Source organism: Thalassophryne amazonica, chromosome 7 (assembly GCF_902500255.1).
Source record: "Thalassophryne amazonica chromosome 7, fThaAma1.1, whole genome shotgun sequence".
In the NCBI taxonomy this organism is placed as follows: domain Eukaryota; kingdom Metazoa; phylum Chordata; class Actinopteri; order Batrachoidiformes; family Batrachoididae; genus Thalassophryne; species Thalassophryne amazonica.
The window spans coordinates 75,735,242-75,757,400 of record NC_047109.1 but is presented as its reverse complement, the minus strand read 5'-3'; the positions used below and the strand labels follow the sequence as shown (position 1 = coordinate 75,757,400).

At 45.3% G+C, this 22,159-nt stretch overlaps 1 protein-coding gene across 3 annotated transcripts in view; it reads left to right on the top strand.

The window, feature by feature from the left end:
• Positions 1-21,408: 21,408 nt before the first annotated feature.
• The window catches only part of LOC117514219 (transient receptor potential cation channel subfamily V member 5-like), a 28,556-nt gene continuing 27,805 nt past the window's right edge, over positions 21,409-22,159 (top strand). For 2 of the 3 annotated variants that reach the window (XM_034174576.1, XM_034174574.1), the window contains exon 1: positions 21,409-21,565. The gene's annotated coding sequence lies outside the window, so the exon portion shown is untranslated. The remainder of the gene's footprint in view (positions 21,566-22,159) is intronic. The other variant, XM_034174575.1, reaches the window with a different exon arrangement.

The following is a 22,159-nucleotide window of genomic DNA, read 5'->3' as shown; positions in this document are numbered from 1 at the left end:
TTAAAAATCATATAATTATTTTCTCATTTAGTTTTTTTTTTTTAGATTCTGTCTCTCACAGTTGAAGTGTACCTACAATAAAAATTACAGACCTCTACATTCTTTGTAGGTGGGAGAACTTGCAAAATCGATAGTGGATTAAATACTCATTTGCCTCACTGTACTTACCATTTAATGTGGATCATCTAAAGTATATACTGAGTTCCTCCTCTTGCAACAAACAATATTATGCCAGCAATTTTGCTATCAGAAAGAAACTGAACACTGCTTAGCTTTTGCCCAAAATCCATTCTCCTTGATCAAATCAAATCAATTTTATTTATATAGCGCCAAATCACAACAAACAGTTGCCCCAAGGCACTTTATATTGTAAGGCAAAGCCATACAATAATTACGGAAAAACCCCAAAGGTCAAAACGACCCCCCTGTGAGCAAGCACTTGGCGACAGTGGGAAGGAAAACTCCCTTTTAACAGGAAGAAACTTCCAGCAGAACCAGGCTCAGGGAGGGGCAGTCTTCTGCTGGGACTGGTTGGGGCTGAGGGAGAGAATCAGGAAAAAGACATGCTGTGGAAGGGAGCAGAGATCAATCACTAATGATTAAATGCAGAGGGGTGCATACAGAGTAAAAAGAGAAAGAAACAGTCAGTGCATCATGGGAACCCCCCCCAGCAGTCTAAGTCTATAGCAGCATAACTAAGGGATGGTTCAGGGTCACCTGATCCAGCCCTAACTATAAGCTTTAGCAAAAAGGAAAGTTTTAAGCTTAATCTTAAAAGTAGAGAGGGTGTCTATCTCCCTGATCCGAATTGGGCGCTGGTTCCACAGGAGAGGAGCCTGAAAGCTCTGCCTCCCATTCTACTCTTACAAACCCTAGGAACTACAAGTAAGCCTGCAGTCTGAGAGCAAAGCGCTCTATTGGGGTGATATGGTACTATAAGGTCCCTAAGATAAGATGGGACCTGATTATTCAAAACCTTATAAGTAAGAAGAAGAATTTTAAATTATATTCTAGAATTAACAGGAAGCCAATGAAGAGAGGCCAATATGGGTGAAATATGCTCTCTCCTTCTAGTCCTCGTCAGAACTCTAGCTGCAGCATTTTGAATTAACTGAAGGCTTTTCAGGGAACTTTTAGGACAACCTGATAATAATGAATTACAATAGTCCAGCCTAGAGGAAATAAATGCATGAATTAGTTTTTCAGCATCACTCTGAGACAAGACCTTTCTAATTTTAGAGATATTGCGCAAATGCAAAAAAGCAGTCCTACATATTTGCTTAATATGCGCATTGAAGGACATATCCTGATCAAAAATGACTCCAAGATTTTTCAGAGTATTACTAGAGGTCAGGGTAATGCCATCCAGAGTAAGGATCTGGTTAGACACCATGTTTCTAAGATTTGTGGGGCCAAGTACAATAACTTCAGTTTTATCAGAGTTTAAAAGCAGGAAATTAGAGGTCATCCATGTCTTTATATCTGTAAGACAATCCTGCAGTTTAGCTAATTGGTGTGTGTCCTCTGGCTTCATGGATAGATAAAGCTGGGTATCATCTGCGTAACAATGAAAATTTAAGCAATGCTTTCTAATAATACTGCCTAAGGGAAGCATGTATAAAGTGAATAAAATTGGTCCTAGCACAGAACCTTGTGGAACTCCATAATTAACCTTAGTCTGTGAAGAAGACTCCCCGTTTACATGAACAAATTGTAATCTATTAGATAAATATGATTCAAACCACCGCAGCACAGTGCCTTTAATACCTATGGCATGCTCTAATCTCTGTAATAAAATTTTATGGTCAACAGTATCAAAAGCAGCACTTGATGAAAGCAATGAAAACATATTCACCTTGGTGCACAGTAGATGACCTTCAAAATGTCAAAAGGTGAACTTCATGTTCTTTCAGGTTCCACTGATCAGCAAATTTGAGTGGAATCACAGGTTGGAATCTGCCGGAGTCAGCAGTAATCAGAGAACAGACACCAGGTTCCCACATCGGCGGGCAATATCAGAGCAGATCTGCAGCGATAGCAGGACTGTTTACACACAACTGATACCTGCCGCACTGATACTACGTAGGTGTTGTGAAAGTGTCGTGACACGGACCCACAACAGGGGGCGTTAATGAACAGACAATGGATAAGCCAAAAAGTAACAATTTAATGTTGTGAATCACACAACGATGTACAGACAATAACAATACAGTGACTGTCAATCATACACCAGGTGACGTGTGGGCAGGCTCGACGATAGAACACGCCTGGCGAGAGAAACAGCTTCCACCACCAACGGAGCTGAAGAACACCGGAGCCGCCAAGCCCTGCGCCCCAGGTGGCCGCTGTCTTCAGCAGTCAGACCCGGTACTGCTGGCAGAGAACAGAGACAGTCCAGATGAGTGTGAGGTCGCACACTCAGTAATCCCACAGTCTGTATTCAGTAAAGGAGGGAGAACCTCCACCTCCAATCACACACTCGTGCAGCTCCTGAGATAACCACTTATCTGGGTGGGGTGTGAGGCAAAGCCGTCGCAGTCCACACCAAACGCCAACTCCACAGACCGGGTATCCGTCCCAGGAAAACGGCTGCAAAAAGAGATCAGACTAATACTCGAATTTTAAGTCAGCAGAGAAAATTACCTGATTGGTAGTTGATTTCTCGGCGGGGAGGTGGAGTTGCAGTCCGGCCTTTATGGTGGTGGTGATGAGTAGTGGATGAGGGACAGCTGGTACGGATGATGAGTGACAGCTGTCACTCCTGGTCGCTCCGACGCCCTCTCGTGCTTGAAGCCCGCACTTCAAGCAGGGCGCCATCTTGTGGTGGTGGGCCAGCAGTACCTCCTCTTCAGCGGCCCACACAACAGGACCCCCCCACCTCATCCAGGATGAAGCTCCTCTTCACCCAGGAGCGCTCTTCGTGGCCATAACCCTCCCAGTCCACCAGATACTGGAACCCCCGGCCCTTTCGACGGACGTCCAGGAGCCGGCATACCGTCCACGCGGGCTCCCCGTCAGCGCTGGTCCCGGGGCACACAGTGGTGAGGTATGGCAGGGCTTGAGTCTTGACACATGCAACACGGGGTGTATCCGCAGTGAAGCTGGCAGCTTCAGCTTCACTGCAGCCGGACTGAGGACTTTGAGTATGGGAAATGGTCCGATGTACCTGTCCTTTAGTTTGTGGGATTCCACCTGCAGGGGGATGTCCTTAGTGGATAGCCAGACCTCCTGCCCGGGCTGGTATGCAGGGGCCGGGGAACGCCGGCGGTCTGCATGGGCCTTAGCCCTCGTCCGGGCTCTGAGCAGGGCAGAGCGGGCGGTACGCCACACCCGACGGCACTTCCTCAGATGGGCCTGGACCGAGGGCACCCCGACCTCTCCCTCCACCAGTGGAAACAATGGTGGCTGGTACCCCAAACACACCTCAAACCGGGAGAGGCCGGTGGCAGATGAGACTTGGCTATTATGAGCATACTCGATCCAGGCCAGATGGTCACTCCAGGCCGTCGGGTGCGTGGAGGTCACGCAGCGGAGGGCCTGCTCCAGTTCCTGGTTGGTCCGCTCTGCCTGCCCGTTCGTCTGGGGGTGGTACCCAGACGAGAGACTGACGGTGGCCCCCAGTTCCCTACAGAAACTCCTCCAGACCTGGGAGGAGAACTGAGGACCACGATCCGAGACAATGTCTGATGGAATCCCATGCAGACGCACGACGTGGTGGACCAGGAGGTCTGCAGTCTCCTGGGCCGTCGGGAGCTTGGGGAGGGCCACGAAGTGGGCCGCCTTGGAGAACCGGTCCACTATCGTGAAGATGGTGGTGTTGCCCTGGGACGGCGGGAGGCCCGTGACAAAGTCCAGGCCGATATGAGACCAGGGGCGACGAGGCACAGGCAGAGGCTGGAGGAGGCATTGGGCCTTGTGATGGTCGGCTTTGCCCCTGGCACAGGTGGTGCAGGCCTGGACATACTCCCGGACGTCGGCTTCCATAGACGCCCACCAGAAGCGCTGCCGGACCACTGCCACGGTCCTTCGCACCCCTGGGTGACAGGAGAGCTTGGAACCGTGACAGAAGTCAAGGACCGCAGCCCTGGCCTCTGGTGGGACGTACAGTTTGTCCTTCGGACCTGTCCCCGGGTCCGGGCTCCGTGTCAGGGCCTCCCGGACGGTCTTCTCCGCGTCCCAGGTAAGGGCGGCCACGACAGTGGACTCGGGGATGATGGTTTCAGGGGGGTCTGACAGCTCGGTCTTGACCTCCTCTTCGTGCACCCGGGACAGGGCGTCAGATCGTTGGTTCTTTGTCCCGGGGCGGTAGGTGATCCGGAACTCAAAACGCCCGAAGAACAGTGACCAGCGGGCTTGCCTGGGGTTCAGAAGCTTCGCGGTCCGGATGTACTCCAGGTTCCGATGGTCCGTGAAAACCGTGAATGGTACCGACACTCCCTCCAACAGGTGTCTCCACTCCTCAAGAGCCTCCTTCACCGCAAGAAGTTCCCGATTGCCGACGTCATAGTTCCGTTCAGCTGGGGTCAACCTGCGGGAAAAGTAAGCACATGGATGGAGAACCTTGTCGGACTCCCCGCTCTGGGACAGCACGGCTCCTATCCCTGAGTCAGAGGCATCCACTTCAACAACAAACTGGCGCTTGGGATCGGGCTGCACCAGAACCGGTGCAGTCGAGAACCGGCGTTTCAACTCCCTAAACGCGGCTTCGCACCGATCCGACCAGGTGAAGGGGACTTTTGTGGAGGTCAGGGCTGTCAGGGGGCTAACTACCTGACTGTAGCCCTTGATGAACCTCCGGTAGAAATTTGCAAAACCGAGGAACTGTTGTAGTTTCCTACGGTTCGTTGGTTGGGGCCAATCTCTCACCGCCGCAACCTTGGCCGGATCAGGGGCGACGGAGTTGGAGGAGATGATGAACCCCAAGAAGGACAAAGAAGTGCGGTGGAACTCACACTTCTCGCCCTTCACAAACAGCCGGTTCTCCAACAACCGCTGTAGGACCTGACGTACATGCTTGACATGGGTCTCAGGATCCGGAGAAAAGATGAGTATATCGTCTAGATATACGAAGACAAACCGATGCAGGAAGTCCCGCAAGACGTCATTAACCAAGGCTTGGAACGTCGCGGGCGCATTGGTGAGGCCGAACGGCATGACCAGGTACTCAAAGTGACCTAACAGGGTGTTAAATGCCATCTTCCACTCGTCTCCCTCCCGGATCCGAACCAGGTGATAAGCATTCCTAAGATCCAATTTCGTGAAAATTTGGGCTCCATGCAGGGGCGTGAACACTGAATCCAACAGAGGTAACGGGTATCGGTTGCGAACCGTGATCTCGTTCAGCCCTCTGTAATCAATGCATGGACGGAGTCCGCCGTCCTTCTTGCCCACAAAAAAGAAACCAGCACCCATCGGGGAGGTGGAGTTCCGGATCAACCCGGCAGCTAACGAGTCCCGGATGTAGGTCTCCATTGATTCGCGTTCCGGACGTGAGAGGTTGTACAGCCTGCTGGACGGGTACTCAGCGCCCGGTATCAAATCAATGGCACAATCGTACGGACGGTGCGGGGGCAGCGTGAGTGCCAGATCCTTGCTGAAGACGTCAGCAAGGTCGTGGTACTCGGCCGGCACCGCCGTCAGATTGGGGGGGACTGAAACCTCCTCCTTAGCAGTCACACTGGGTGGAACCGAGGATCCTAAACACTCCCGGTGGCAGGTTTCGCTCCACTGAACCACAACCCCAGACGGCCAATCAATCCGGGGATTGTGTTTTAACACCCATGGAAAACCCAAAATCACTCGGGAGGTAGAAGGTGTAGCATAAAACACAATCTCCTCCCTGTGATTCCCAGACACCACCAATGTCACTGGCTGTGTCTGGTGTGTGATTAGTGGAAGAAGGGTGCCATCTAGCGCCCGCACCGACAATGGTGACGGTAAGGCCACTAGAGGGAGCCCAACCTCCTTTGCCCATCTGCTATCCAGCAGATTCCCCTCCGACCCCGTGTCCACCAGTGCTGGGGCATGAAGGGTTAGATCCCCACTCAGGATCGTGACTGGGATTCGTGCAGATCGTCGGGGTTTCCCCACGTGGGTGTTGTGACCCACCCTTAGCCCAGTCTCTAAGGACGAGTGCTGTTGTTTTGACCGTTTGGGGCATTCTCTCTGTATGTGCTCGGTAGAGCTGTAGAGAAAACACTCTCCACGGATCAGCCTCCTTTGTCTCTGATCTGATCGTTTTTTGGCCCTGCTCGTTTCCATAGCAACGTCAGCAGGGGGAGCTGTTGTCACGTGGAGAGCCCTGGCAGTGGAGCGTGGGGAAGTCGGCTTCCTTTCGGACCCGGGAGGAAGAGGGACGGCTTGTGCCTGGCCACGCCCCTCGTCTCTTTCCCGTCGATGTTCCGTTAATCGGTTGTCTAACCGTATAACCAGGTCGATAAGCCCATCTAAATCCCGCGGCTCGTCCTTCGCCACCAGGTGCTCCTTAAGGACCAGAGACAGTCCGTTTACAAAGGCGGCGCGGAGCGCAACAGCATTCCAGCCGGCTCGCGCTGCCGCGATGCGGAAGTCGACTGCATACTTCGCTGCGCTCCGACCCCCCTGCCGTATCGACAGCAGCACACTTGAAGCGGTCTCGCCTCTATGAGGGTGGTCGAACACCTGTCGGAACTCCCTCACAAACTCAATATAAACCGTTAGGAGCCGTAAATTCCGCTCCCAAAGCGCCGTAGCCCAGGCGCGTGCCTCTCCTCAAAGCAAATTGATCATATAAGCCACCCGGCTGGCGTCTGCCGCGTACATGACGGGACGCTGTGAAAAGACGAGCGAGCACTGCATCAAGAAGTCCGCGCACGTCTCCACACAGCCTCCGTATGGCTCCGGAGGACTTATGTATGCTTCAGGGTAAGGTGGGGGGGTTCGTTGAACGACCAGCGGAATGTCTGTTTCTGGCACACGGTCAGCAGGAGGAGGTGCTGCAGCAGCGCCCTGAGCACGCGCTTCCACCTGGGCGGTGAGAGCCTCCATCCTACGATTGAGAACACTGCTCTGCTCGGTAATTAAGTCCAACCGAGCGGTAAAGGCGGTTACGATGTGCTGCAGCTCACCCAACACGCCTCCTGCTGGCGCCTGTGCATCTCGTTCTTCCATTGGCTGTTCAAGCGATGGTTGACGCCCCTCGGGATCCATGACGCTGGCCGAGAAATCCTGTTGTGAAAGTGTCGTGACACGGACCCACAACAGGGGGCGTTAATGAACGGACAATGGATAAGCCAAAAAGTAACAATTTAATGTTGTGAATCACACAACGATGTACAGACAATAACAATACAGTGACTGTCAATCATACACCAGGTGACGTGTGGGCAGGCTCGACGATAGAAGACGCCTGGCGAGAGAAAAGCCGGATCCACACAGCTTCCACCGCCAACGGAGCTGAAGAACACCGGAGCCACCAAGCCCTGCGCCCCAGGTGGCCGCTGTCTTCAGCAGTCAGACCCGGTACTGCTGGCAGAGAACAGAGACAGTCCAGATGAGTGTGAGGTCGCACACTCAGTAATCGCACAGTCTGTATTCAGTAAAGGAGGGAGAACCTCCACCTCCAGTCACACACTCGTGCAGCTCCTGAGATAACCACTTATCTGGGTGGGGTGTGAGGCGAAGCCGTCGCAGTCCACACCAAACGCCAACTCCACAGACCGGGTATCCGTCCCAGGAAAACGGCTGCAAAAAGAGATCAGACTAATACTCGAATTTTAAGTCAGCAGAGAAAATTACCTGATTGGTAGTTGATTTCTCGGCGGGGAGGTGGAGTTGCAGTCCGGCCTTTATGGTGGTGGTGATGAGTAGTGGATGAGTGACAGCTGGTACGGATGATGAGTGACAGCTGTCACTCCTGGTCGCTCCGACGCCCTCTCGTGCTTGAAGCCCGCACTTCAAGCAGGGCGCCATCTTGTGGTGGTGGGCCAGCAGTACCTCCTCTTCAGCGGCCCACACAACGGTAGGGTGAATTATACATCTGACCACAGTATAGTAACTTGTAATGCTACAAAGGATCAGAAAAAGAATTTTTAAGAAAAATATTTTTCAAAAAGTCATCTGGGTTATTTAAATACAGGTTTGGTTATTTGATTAGCATTGTTTCTGACCTACAAAACATTATTTAAAATCAGTATTGGAATATTTCAGGCTAAATGAAAGTGAAACTAAGTAACTGAAAAAATACAGCAAGTGTCATACAGTGTAAAAAGAACCATCTGGCTTTGATGAAAACAGTGATTGCATTCATTTTATAAAAAGCTTTTGAGCTTAACTATAAAAAATATGAATTTATGTTTGTTTGATTGTTTTAATCATACGCAACAAAAATATAAATGCAACACTTTTGGTTTTCAATTTTCTTTGGAGAAACAAAATACATTATATAAGGAAATCTACAGTTCTTAATTCTTCTAAAAGTGGAGGACTTGACTTTTTAGACTTCTCAACTTTAAATAATGTCCTTAAAATTAAATGGCTAAAAAACTTTATAACAAATGGCACTTCCATGTGGAACCTTATTGCAAAGTATATTTTTGATCAAATTGGAGGCCTACAATTTTTACTTATGTAATTTTAAAATAAGCAAAATTCCTCTAAATCTATCAAACTTTCACAAGCAGGTCCTATTAGCATGGTGCCTGATTTATAAACATAATTTTTCTCCTCAGCGTTATTATATATGGAACAATTGTGATATCTTAAACAAGAATAAGAGCATTTTTCTAAAAGTGTAGTTTGAAAATAACATTATTTTGGTGAAACAATTGATAACACCAGATGGGAATTTTAAGACATATAACATGTTTGTGTCAACTTACGTATAAAGTACCTGTATCACAAGCTGAGTTTAATACGGTCTTAAAAGCTATTCCTAGTGGTGTTAAAATGCTATGCAGAGGTTCTTCTTATCAAAGTCTGGTTTTTCCCCCAAAATTAAGTGAAACTGTCAGGGACTGGGCCCGGTCAGGGCGCAAAGCCCTTGATTTTCCTCTTTTCATGGTTTCCCGTCTGCTGCAGCTTTGATTTATTACTGTTTATTTTCATCATGATTTATTCTGTCACGTTTTTCTTGTCACTTTGTTCTTGTTACTATTCACTAGTCATATTATTTTCATCATATGGTTATTCTCAGTTCTGTTTTGATTTGTTACTTTCATCATGTGTTTGTTCTACATTCTAATTTTGCTTTGTCACTTTCCTTGTTACATTTATATTCTGATCATGTCTCAATTCCTTTCTATTAATCTGTTTTCATAGTTGATCATTTAGTTATTTGCTCATTTATGCTGTTCTCCTTTCTGTTTGTACTTTGTCTGGTTTTGTTTCTTTTCTACTTAGAGTTTATGTCTGCCTGTTCCAGTATTAGTTCTGTCATGGTGTTTAATTTCTTATTATTCTCTGAGCAGTTTTATCTAGTTTATCTCCGGTCTGCTTTTCTGTCCTGATTAAGTCTGTCTCGCCAGTTCATGTTTAGTCTAGTCTCTTGTTCATGTCTGATGTCTGTTCACAGAAATATGATTGTTGTAGCTCAGTTTTGTTTTTGCCTCTTGTTCCCACTTCACATCCTGCACATGCTTTCATGTCCTTGTCTCACACCCAGTTATTTATGTTCACTTAACATGTCTCATGCCTTTATTTATGTTCACTTCACATCCTGCACCTGTCATGTTTTTCTCTCACTTTAACTCTTTCTGCTTTGTCTTCTTTCACTCACGCTCTGTGCACCTGTTCACATATCTTTGTCTTTTCTTCACTCCACCTTGTGTTGTCCTCCCTCACTGTCTCGCACTATGAAGTATCTTCGTTCACTAGCCACGCCCCCTTCTTGATTGTTCCTCACCTGCACCTAGTTAACTCCTGTCTTATTTAATCTCCACCCAGCCACCACACCCTTGCTCGTTTGTTGTCTTTGTACAGTCACCAGCGCTTTGTCTAGTCCTGTTTTTGCCATGTATCCAGATCCTGCTTTGTGTTTTTTGACTGCGCCTTTTGCCTTGCCCATGATGTCTGTGTCTGCTCGTGCCTTTGAACCCTGCTTGCCCATGACTGCGTTTTTGCCTGACCCTGTTTGTGCTTCTGCCTCGCCGACTGATCGCCTGTGTACCGAACCAGAGCCTGAATTAAAGACCATGAGTACTTCTACATCCAGTAGTCCGAGAGTTTTCATTTTGGGTCCAAACACTTCGGGTGCCTGGCACTGGCCGGGCGTGACAGAAACCTCCTGTGGAAAAATATGTTTTTCTTCATCACGTAAACAGGTGGTTCTTTAACTACGGGCACTATTGGCCTTGTAAATGTAATTTCCACCACACCATTGCCTTACAATATAAAGCACCTTGGGGCATCTGTTTGTTGTGATTTGGCGCTATATACATGTGCTCTAATGTCACTGTTTATCTCCATAGAAACTACCCACACAATCTTTCATACAAACTTTTTAAAGGGACATTATTGTTGTGGTGGAAATTATGGCAATAGTGTGGGACAACTACATTTCGTTTAAAAAAATCACTACAGTTGTATGACATTGAATACCCCAATTATGTTTTGATTATTTTACTGATATTTTATTCAGAGATATTTTAAAACATTAGAAAAAACATTTTTTTACTATTCATTTTCATCACTGAAGATCATAAGTCTGGGTGTGGGACAAGCACAAAACGGCAATATTTGCATATAATGATGCTGAAAAAAGGCGAAAAAGTCATCATAGACTACTAGGACAAATTTCTTAAAACATTTTCATTGTAAAGATAACTATAAAAGTGTGAAATTTCCCCTTTTTTCTTTTTTCATAAAATATGATCAAGGGACATAAAAGTGCCCGTAGTCTAAGAATCACCCAAACATAAAGCTATATGATCTCTTTTCAACATGAAATTGCTGTGAAACCTCATGTCATTTTCTACTGGAGTCAATTTGATTGCAATGTTAATTGGAAAAAGATTTGGGCATTACCTCATAAATATTTCATAACAAAACTAAAGAAATCTCTTTCAAAATTATTCACAAATTCTACCCTGCAAAGCATTTCTTGATCAGATTTAAAAAAGATATAGATACATATTGTTCATTTTGTTCCTCTCTCCCAGAAACTGTACCACATCTTTTTTTGGCATTGCTCATTTACCAAGAACTTTTGGAAGGACATTACCCATTTTATAACAACCCACTTTTATAAAGACTTTAGAATGTTTTATGAACATATTATTTTCAGTTTCTTCACAAAAGAGAGAACAACAGAAAATGAAGTTTATATTAATCTACTCATTATTATGGCAAAGTCTTACATACATAAATGCAAAATGTCAAAAAAACAATATTCTCTAGGGGTAACAATAATATTTATTTTTATTATTGTTACCCCTTGCAAATTTTTGTTCAGTTTTCTAAATACACTGTGTTGTGCAACTTCTTAATAAAAAAAGAAAAAAAAAGAAAGAAGTTACAAATGTAAAGAAGGTGTGAAGTGAAAACGAACAATTTTGTTGAACACAAAAAAAAAAATGCTGACGCCTTCTCCATAAGGAACTTGTTTGTTTTCTATCTCTTTGGCCTTGTGTTTTGTTTGTTTGTTTGTTGTTGTATTTGTTGAAATAAAGTTTAAAAAAAAAATTGGCACTTCCTCTTTCAATGTGAACTTGCCACTGAGTTCCCGTGAGATCCCACACGATCTCATCTGCCAATCCAGAAAGTGTCAATCCAGGAAGTGTTTGACATTTGACATTTCCTGTTTCACTGTGGACTCAAAATTTGGCACTTCCTGTTTCAGTGTGAACTTGCCACTGAGTTCCCACAAGATTCCATGAGATCTCATCTGCCAATCCAGGAAGTGTTGATCCAGGAAACGTTTGACATATTTCCTGTTTCACTGTGGACTCAAAATATGGCACTTCCTGTTTGTATCTCCCTGTACAACGAGCGAGCTTTGTGCTGCTGTGTGTCGCTTCCCTCTTATAATTACAAGGTTTTCTGACACAAGGACACCAAGGGAATCATCATGTTACATAATTACTTTATGTAATTAACAGGATATAAAAGGGTTGAGTTCTTCTTCTAAAAACTGTTGAGTCCTAAGGTCATTAGGACTCCATTACAACTAATTATAGAAACTGCCTAATTTATTACCATCCTTGAAAAATGACAACTACCTATTTTATAAACACTACCCAATCTAAAGCCTGTGGATCCCCACAGGCAATGCGCTAGTAGTTTGTATAATCTGTTTGTTTGCTGCTCAGCTGGCAAATTAAGCCAATTCACAGTTTTTGACTTCTTGTTCGAGGAAGACTCTCCCATGTTGGTTAATATACAGTGAGACATAAGTATTTGATCCACTGTTGATTTTGCAAGTGTTCCCACCTACAAAGAATGCAGAGGTCTGTCATTCTTAGATACAATTCAACTGTGAGGGATGGAATCTAAAAAAAAAAAATCAGAATATGACATTGTATGATTTTTAAATAATTAATTTGCATTTTATTGCAAACAAAAATGACACTCCATTTTTAATGTTCAAATTATATTCAAACAGTATCAGGTGTGTTTTTGTGTTTGCCAAAAAAAAAAAAAAAAATCATGACAAATGAGTCTACACTATAAGGGCATTTGGGCAAGGTCCAAGTTGTTCCTGGTGTACAGTTTAGTGCCTTGCATGACAGCACACTGACAATGGTGCTGGAATGGGTGAATGTGAGGCATCACTGTAAAGCACTTTGAGCATCTCCTCCAGATGGTAAAGCACTATAGAAATGCAGCCTATAGGCAAATAAATATTTGATCCACTGTTGATTTTGCAAGTTTTCCCACCTACAAAAAAATGGAGAGGTCTGTAATTTTTATCGTAGGTACACTTCAACTGTGAGAGACAGAATCTAAAAAAAATTAAAAAAACAAAACAAAATCACATTGCATGATTTTTAAATAATTAATTTGCATTTTATTGCATGAGATAAGTATTTGATACAATAGAAAAACAGACTTCAATATTGGGTACAGAAACCTTTGTTTGGAATTACAGAGGTCAAATATTTCCTGTAGTTTTTCACCAGGTTTTCACACACTGCAGAAGGGATTTTGGTCCACTCCTCCATACAGATCTTCTCCAGATCTTTCAGGTTTGGATTTTCAGCTCCCTCCAAAGATTTTCTATTGAGTTCAGGTCTGGAGACTGGCCAGGCCACTCCAGGACCTTGAAATGCTTCTTACAGAGCCCCTCCTTAGTTGCCCTGGCTGTGTATTTGGGGTCATTGTCATGCTGGAAGACCCAGCCATGACCCATCTTCAATGCTCTTACTGAGGGAAGGAGGTTGTTTGCTAAAATCACACAATACATTACCCCATACATCCTCCCTTCAATACAGTGCAGTCGTCCTGTCCCCTTTGCAGAAAAGCACCCCAAAATGATGTTTCCATCCCCATGCTTCATGGTTGGGATGGTTTTCTTGGGGTTGTTCTCATACTCCAAACATGGCAAATGGAGTTGATACCAAAAGGCTCTATTTTGGTCTCATCTGACCACATGACCTTCTGCCATGCCTCCTCTGGATCATCCAGATGGTCACTGGTGAACTTCAAACAGGCCTGGACATGTGCTGGTGTGACTAGGGAGACCTTGCTGCCCTGCAGGATTTTAAACCATGACAGCTTCGTGCTTTACTAATGTAATCATTATGACTGTGGTCTCAGGTCTCTTCAGGGCATTGACTAGGTCCTAACCTGTAGTTCTGGGCTTTCTCAGAATCATCCTTACCCCATGAGGCAAGATCTTTCATGGAGCCCCAGACAGAGGAAGATGGATCTTGCGTTTCTTCTATTTTCTAATAATTTCGGCAACAGTTGTTGTCTTCTACCAAGCTGCTTGCCTGCTGTCCTGTACCCCATCCCAGCTTTGTGCAGGTCTACAATTTTGTCCCTGGTGTCCTTAGACAGCTCTTTGGTCTTGGCCATGGTGGATAGGTTGGAGTGTGTGAACAGGTGTTTTTTATCCAGGTAACGAGTTCAAACAGGTGCAATTAATACAGGTAATGTGTGCAGAATAAGAGGGCTTCTTAAAGAAAAATTAACAGGTCTGCGAGAGACAGAATTCTTGCTGGTTGGTGATGATGGTTAGTAGGTGATCAAATACTTATTTCATGCAATCAAATGCAAATTAATTATTTAAAAATCATATAATTATTTTCTCATTTAGTTTTTTTTTTTAGATTCTGTCTCTCACAGTTGAAGTGTACCTACAATAAAAATTACAGACCTCTACATTCTTTGTAGGTGGGAGAACTTGCAAAATCGATAGTGGATTAAATACTCATTTGCCTCACTGTACTTACCATTTAATGTGGATCATCTAAAGTATATACTGAGTTCCTCCTCTTGCAACAAACAATATTATGCCAGCTTTTCAATTTTGCTATCAGAAAGAAACTGAACACTGCTTAGCTTTTGCCAAAAATCCATTCTCCTTGATGAAAGCAATGAAAATATATTCACCTTGGTGCACAGTAGATGACCTTCAAAATGTCAAACGGTGAACTTCATGTTCTTTCAGGTTCCACTGATCAGCAAATTTGAGTGGAACCACAGGTTGGAATCTGCCGGAGTCAGCAGTAATCAGAGAACAGACACCAGGTTCCCACATTGGCGGACGATATCAGAGCAGATCTGCATCGATAGCAGGACTGCTTACACACAACTGATACCTGCCACACTAAAACAACATAGGGTGAATTATACATCTGACCACAGTATAGTAACCTGTACTGCTACAAGGGAACAGAAAAAGAATTTTTAAGAAAAATATTTTTCAAAAAGTCATCTGGGTTATTTAAATACAGGTTTGGTTATTTGATTAGCATTGTTCCTGACCTACAAAACATTATTTAAAGTCAGTATTGGAATATTTCAGGCTAAATGAAAGTGTAACTGAGTAACTGAAAAAATACAGCATCATACAGTGTAAAAAGAACCATCTGGCTTTGAGGAAAACAGTGATTGCATTCATTTTATAAAAAGCTTTTGAGCTTAACTATAAAAAAATATGAACTTATGTTTGTTTGATTGTTTTAATTATACTCAACAAAAATATAAACGCAACACTTTTGGTTTTGCTCCCATTTTGTATGAGATGAACTCAAAGATCTAAAACTTTTTCCACATACACAATATCACCATTTCCCTCAAATATTGTTCACAAACCAGTCTAAATCTGTGATAGTGAGCACTTCTCCTTTGCTGAGATAATCCATCCGACCATGATTAGTGCACAGGTGTGCCTTAGACTGCCCACAATAAAAGGCCACTCTGAAAGGTGCAGTTTTGTTTTATTGGGGGGGATACCAGTCAGTATCTGGTGTGACCACCATTTGCCTCATGTAGTGCAACACATCTCCTTCGCATAGAGTTGATCAGGTTGTCAATTGTGGCCTGTGGAATGTTGGTCCACTCCTCTTCAATGGCTGTGCGAAGTTGCTCGATATTGGCAGGAACTGGTACACGCTGTTGTATACGCCGGTCCAGAGCATCCCAAACATGCTCAATGGGTGACATGTCTGGTGAGTATGCCGGCCATGCAAGAACTGGGACATTTTCAGCTTCCAAGAATTGTGTACAGATCCTTGCAACATGGGGCCGCGCATTATCCTGCTGCAACATGAGGTGATGTTCTTGGATTGGCACAACAACGGGCCTCAGGATCTCGTCACGGTATCTCTGTGCATTCAAAATGCCATCAATAAAATGCACCTGTGTTCTTCATCCATAACAGACGCCTGCCCATACCATAACCCCACCACCACCACTCGATCCACAACAATGACATCAGAAAACCGCTCACCCACACGACGCCACACATGCTGTTTGCCATCTGCCCTGGACAGTGTGAACCGGGATTCATCCGTGAAGAGGACACCTCTCCAACGTGCCAAACGCCAGTGAATGTGAGCACTTGCCCACTCAAGTCAGTTATGACGACGAACTGGAGTCAGGTCGAGACCCCGATGAGGATGACGAGCATGCAGATGAGCTTCCCTGAGATGGTTTCTGACAGTTTGTGCAGAAATTCTTTGGTTATGCAAACCGATTGTTTCAGCAGCTGTCCGAGTGGCTGGTCTCAGACGATCTTGGAGGTGAACATGCTGGATGTGGAGGTCCTGGGCTGGTGTGGTTACACGTGCTGGTTGGATGTCAATCAATCAATCAATCAACTTTTTTCTTATATAGCGCCAAATCACAACAAACAGTTGCCCCAAGGCGCTCCATATTGCAAGGCAAGGCCATACAATAACCATGAAAAACCCCAACGGTCAAAACGACCCCCTATGAGCAAGCACTTGGCTACAGTGGGAAGGAAAAACTCCCTTTTAACAGGAAGAAACCTCCAGCAGAACCAGGCTCAGGGAGGGGCAGTCTTCTGCTGAGACTGGTTGGGGCTGAGGGAAAGAACCAGGAAAAAGACATGTCCTGGATGTCCTGCCAAATTCTCTGAAATGCCTTTGGAGACGGCTTATGGTAGAGAAATGAACATTCAATACACGAGCAACAGCTCTGGTTGACATTCCTGCTGTCAGCATGCCAATTGCACTCTCCCTCAAATCTTGCGACATCTGTGGCATTGTGCTGTGTTATAAAACTGCACCTTTCAGAGTGGCATTTTATTGTGGACAGTCTAAGGCACACCTGTGCACTAATCATGGTGTCTAATCAGCATCTTGATATGGCACACCTGTGAGGTGGGATGGATTATCTCAGCAAAGGAGAAGTGCTCACTATCACAGATTTAGACTGGTTTGTGAACAATATTTGAGGGAAATGGTGATATTGTGTATGTGGAAAAAGTTTTAGATGTTTGAGTTCATCTCATACAAAATGGGAGCAAAACCAAAAGTGTTGCGTTTATATTTTTATTGAGTGTATTAACACTGATCTGTGTTGTGTCCAGCTGCTCCTAAACAGAGCATCTGTCATAAATGTAAATGAAGCAGCGACATCTGTAATTACCCGTTTGCGGCATTGTGCTGTAATTTACAGTGTTGTGAAAGAAATGATGGAATACCCATTGACCACAAAATTATGTTTTTATGGTTTCTGTGTAGGCTCTCAGTTGTCCAGGTGGTTTCCATAGTAGAGAAGCTTGAATCTTCAACTGGACTGAGTTGCTTGATGCGAGGACGTTTCGCTTCAAATCGCAGAAGCTTCCTCAGCTAAAATTCTTGCTCTGGTGGTCTGACTTCTGTCTTGACTCTTGTAGAGAAGAATAATCAAGAAGTCACAAAAGCTGGAGTTTTAAACCTAACCAGACCCCTCCTACCAAGAGGCAGACTGCTACAGGCTAGTGACTAAACAATAGCTCTAATTAGCACCTACTGTGCTCTAGTTAGCACCCTCCTAATGACAGGGCAGCTGTCCCTCTCCTGATGGCTCCCTTGACGACTCTGCTGATGACGTGAATGACTCATTGACATGAACAAAAGACTGAAACTGCTTTGACCTGAGTACCCCATTGTAAACAGGGGATAAAGCGTGTCTCAGACCCCCTCCCCGGGTTAAGGCTGGGTTTCAAACGTTTCACAAAGAATGCCTCCTTGACCCCTCTCTCAAACCATTTCTTCTCTCTGGCTAATATTTTAACTTCCTTGTCCTCAAACGTGTGGTTACTGTCTTTAAGGTGGAGATGAACTGCAGACTGAGGTCCACTGGCGCCCTCTCTGCGGTGCTGGTATAGCCTTTTGTGTAAAGGTTGCTTAGCCTCACCTATGTAGTGTTCGTTACAGTTTTCCTGACATCTGATAGAATACACTACATTGCTCTGTTTGTAACTAGGGATCCTGTCCTTAGGGTGAACTAATTTCTGTCTCAAGGTGTTAACCGGTTTAAAGTAAACTGGGATTTTGTGCTGTCTGAAGATCCTCTGTAGTTTTTCCCCTACTCCTGCTAAATAAGGGAGAGACACTCTTCTTCTTGTCTCCGTCTTCTGTCTGTCTGGTCTCTTTGTTCTCTGGGACTTCTGCACTTTGTCCAGGGACCATCGTGGGTACCCACATACTGTGAGGGCTTTCCGGACAAGTTGCTGTTCTTTAGCCCTTCCCTCTGCAGTTGTGGGCACCTGTAGGGCTCTGTGTTGAAGCGTCCTGATCACCCCGAGCTTGTGTTCAAGGGGGTGGTTTGAGCCAAAGAGCAGATATTGGTCAGTGTGAGTTGGTTTTCTGTAAACCCCTGTCTGGAGCTGCCTGTTCTCTCCAATCGTAACATCACAGTCCAAGAACCATTAGCCTTCCATTTAGCCTTCTTGGGTTAGGTTTAAAACTCCAGCTTTTGTGACTTCTTGATTATTCTTCTCTACAAGAGTCAAGACAGAATTCAGACCACCAGAGCAAGAATTTTAGCTGAGGAAACTTCTGCGATTTGAAGCGAAACGTCCTCGCATCAAGCAACCCAGTCCAGTTGAAGATTCAAGCTTCTCTACTATGTTTTTATGGTGTTATTGTTTCTTTATAAAGACATTAACAGAACAGAACCCACTGGTCTTTATGACAGCGCTTACAGATGCCGCTTGGCGTCAGGTAAACAGCTATTATCTCCACACTACTAAATGATGGCCACATCTGCAGCCATTAGACGGGCTTCCTATAGAGTCCAACTAAACCGTTTATCCCGCGGACAACCAGCTTCTGACTCACATTCTATAAATGGTACCAAAAATATACCTGCACACGGAAAAACCCTATATCTTCAAATGTTCATCTCTTTCAGAGGAGGACGTGAGAAGACGTTTCAAAAGGCTGAATCCACGTAAGGCCCCGGGCCCAGACTGTGTCTCTCCTGCCACCCTGAGACACTGTGCTGATGAGCTGGCCCCAGTCTTCACAGGGATCTTCAACACCTCCCTGGAGTCATGCGATGTTCCAGTCTGTTTCAAGTCCTCCATCATAGTTCCAGTCCCCAAGAAACCACGCGTCACTGGACTTAATGACTACAGACCTGTGGCTCTCACGTCTGTAGTCATGAAGACCTTCGAACGCCTGGTTTTATCCCACCTGAAGTCCATCACCGACCCTCTCCTGGACCCCCTGCCGTTTGCCTACAGAGCCAACAGGTCTGTAGATGACGCCATAAACCTGGCCCTGCACTCCATCCTGCAGCACCTGGACTCCCCAGGAACCTACGCTAGGATCCTGTTTGTGGACTTCAGCTCTGCATTCAACACCATCCTTCCGGCTTTGCTCCAGGACAAGCTTTCTCTGCTCCATGTGGCTGACTCCACCTGCAGGTGGGTCACAGCCTTCCTGATGGACCAGAGTCAGCGTGTGAGGCTGGGAAAGAATATCTCGAACACTCGGGCTCTCAGCACAGGATCTCCACAGGGCTGTGTCCTTTCCCCTCTGCTTTTCTCCCTGTACACTAACTGCTGCACCTCCAGCCACGACTCCGTAAAGCTCATCAAGTTTGCGGACGACACCACCCTCATCGGACTCATTTTGGATGGGGATGAGTCTGCCTACAGGAGGGAGGTGGACCGGCTGGTGACCTGGTGCACCAGCAACAACTTGGAGCTCAACGCCCAGAAACAGTGGAGATGATCGTGGACTTCAGGAAAGCCACAGCCCCCCCCCCCCCCGCCCTCCCTCACCCTCACCAACAGCCCCATTACCACTGTGGACTGTCACCGCTTCCTCGGCACCACCATCACCCAGGACCTCAAGTGGGAGCCAACTATCAGCTCCCTCATCAAGAAGGCCCAGCAGAGGATGTACTTCCTGCGGCAGCTGAAGAAGGCCAAGCTGCCTGTCCAGCTGATGGTGCAGTTCTACACCGCCATCATCGAGTCCATCCTCTGTTCCTCCATCACGGTGTGGTATGGCGGGGCCACAGCCAGGGACAGACACAGACTGCAGCGCATTGTGGCCTCTGCTGAGAAGGTGATTGGCTGTAGCCTTCCATCTCCCCATGACCTGCACGTCTCCAGGACTCTGGGCCGAGCAGGTCGGATCACAGCTGACCCTTCTCACCCTGCACACGGTCTATTCGAACCACTCCCCTCGGACAGGAGGCTACGGTCCATCCGGACCAGAACCTCCCGCCGTAAGAACAGTTTCTTCCCCTCTGCCGTTAGACTCATGAACACCTCATAACTCAGTCACCTTAACCTTAACTCTGTCACTTTATCATTTTATCACGGGTCACTTTAAACAATGTACTTTGGTTTTAATTGCACTCCTCCCACTGCACTGTTTTTCTCTTTTTCTGTTCTTCTGTTGCACACAGCCTTTCATATTTCATATTCTATCTTATAGTTTATCTTGTTTTGGCACATATTTTATATTTTATCTTAGCATTTTATATTGCTCTCTCCTAATGCTGCACCATTATATCAAAGCAAATTCCTAGCCTGTGAATCCTGTTCATTGGCAATGGCAATAAACTTCTTCTGATTCTGATTCTGATGTTCATGTCACCTGATTCACAAACATTTCATCCGTTTGGGAATGATTACCACTTGGCTGAATATTTGACAAACTAACTCCTCGAATGCAAAGTGGTAATTTCATCGAATGAAACGAAACATTTGTTTTCAGGACTTTCAATGAAAGTGACATGCCCTCATCGGACACCATGTTGCCAAACTCCAAACGGTGATTATGGTCTTTGTAACATGACAATTATCATGTTTGTGAGCCTTCCTGTTGACACATCAATGGTGCGCAACACGTTAAATCATTGTGAATGAAATAAGTTTGTATGTGTGTACAAGATCCAGCATGTTTGATAATCCTATCAATCATTAAGCAAATCAAATCAATTTTATTTATACAGCGCCAAATCACAACAAACAGTTGCCCCAAGGCGCTTTATATTGCATGGCAAAAGCCATACAATAATTACAGAAAAACCTCAACGGTCAAAACGACCCCCTGTGAGCAAGCACTTGGCGATAGTGGGAAGGAAAAACTCCCTTTTAACAGGAAGAAATATTATCATTAACACAATCATTAAGCAAATTGAATATACCCCACGCAACATACCATAATAGCTTGCACACATGCTTGCAATTTCCAAACAGGTGCACGAAGAGCAATGAGCGAAACGTGGCTGGTGAGAGTCCTAAAGTTGCAGCTCTTCATAGTGGTCATGCAGGTTTTGGTGGCAGTTAGGGAATGTAGACAGGACTGGACACAAGGATCACATCGCTTCACCTTCAACTCAGTCATTTTAAATCACCGTGATGGTGGAAGCGAGTTTCTGGTTTGGCTGTCTTAAATTTTAAAGCACAACTCTCTCCTTGTGGGATTCCTGACCGGAGGTGACAGGAAACCTGCTCATTACAGCTCTCTCTTTCTGTCGTACCTGTCCCCTGTTCACTCCGCCCTCTCCACCCATTCATCCTCAGGCCCAGCTCGTGTCTCCTCCCTCACGGCGGTGTGATATATAATGGTCATTTTCACCTCTCTTCAGAGCAGTGGGACATTTTAGGTTTTGCTGTTATGATTAAACATCTCTGCAAGAAGTGGAGCCGCAGTTTCCTTCTTTAACAGTAAGCATAAGAGACTTCTTCAGATTTGATTTATTGTACAGATTTTGGATAAAATGGAACTAAATTAATTATATATCAAGAGTTTTGTGGTCAATGTGACACCTGCCTGATGGTGTTGATAGTTTTGTAGTACTCAAGACCACCTTTTCACTTACTTGGTCTCGGAATTGGAAGCAGTTCTATTTGATCTTAACTCAGCCTCTGTCTAGAAGAAGTATACACGTTAATTAAAAGTTATAATAAAATCAATACATTAATGCATATTGTGCTGGCTGGTCCTATATTTGACAGCAGATTGTGCAATGCAATGCTCTGTTGAATCTGTTGGTCCCACTGAACACTAAGAATGAGTGAATAATCTGTTCTTGTTAAATCTGGTTTCGTAAATCACAAAAACTTAATTTTCAGCAAGACCTTCAAAAAGAAGCATAGTGCAGAATTTAAGTTCTGTAAGTTCAGACTTGTGTTTTTGTATGTCTTGGTATTGACTTGATTTCACCACTTCCAAAGTCTTGACTCGCACTCTGTGCTTTCAGGTCTTGGTCTTAACTCGGACTCAATATTAGTAGACTTGTCCCCATTCATAGGTGTAGA